Source organism: Morone saxatilis, unplaced genomic scaffold (genome assembly GCF_004916995.1).
Source record: "Morone saxatilis isolate NCDOM2014 unplaced genomic scaffold, NCSU_SB_2.0 Contig14, whole genome shotgun sequence".
Classification (NCBI taxonomy): domain Eukaryota; kingdom Metazoa; phylum Chordata; class Actinopteri; family Moronidae; genus Morone; species Morone saxatilis.
The window spans coordinates 13,097,324-13,097,994 of NW_023339696.1; positions in this window are offsets into that span (position 1 = coordinate 13,097,324).

Sequence of the window (671 nt, forward strand, 5' to 3'; positions counted from 1 at the left end):
CTTGTTTAGTGAACTAAGAATAAAAGTGTTGTTCCATGCTATGTCCACCTGGTGGCATGTATGCATAACTGCTCAAGTAAAGTGCTCATTTGGGTCCAGTTGAAGGCCAAGAATACATATACGCAGCACTGTGCAGAGGAAATCTCAGCAGCCACTAGTTCTGCTAAATCAAGATGTGATGCACATGCAAATTGAATTATTTACATGTGGTTGCTACAGATGTTTCACAGATGTAATGTGAAAATGTATTGATTGCTATGGGAAAGTTTTTTTTCTTCAAATAATACCCTTCAACTGGAAGTAGAGGTTGCAGAATCAGCTACAGGAAAGCAATTAAAGTGAAAGTTTATACAGCGTTAATGCTCTAATAGTAATACATTATTGCATTAGTTTTATAGCAATTATGCTATTAGGGTGGGCAGATGGCAACATGTTTCCCACACTGTTCATTTGTTTGGCAAGACTGTTGACTATCCCCAGTTGACTGAGCACATGAATTAATATTTATGTTGTGTTTTAATCCGAACTGAAAAGTCAATTTAACACTGTTTTTAGACAGTTCTGGACAAAGCTGTCTTTGTGATCAAATAATCATCCAAAGCTCCAACACTGTGTATCAGCGCGTTGGGCACCTATGCTTAAAGATGCCCTGTTGAGTTTTCTTGTAAACA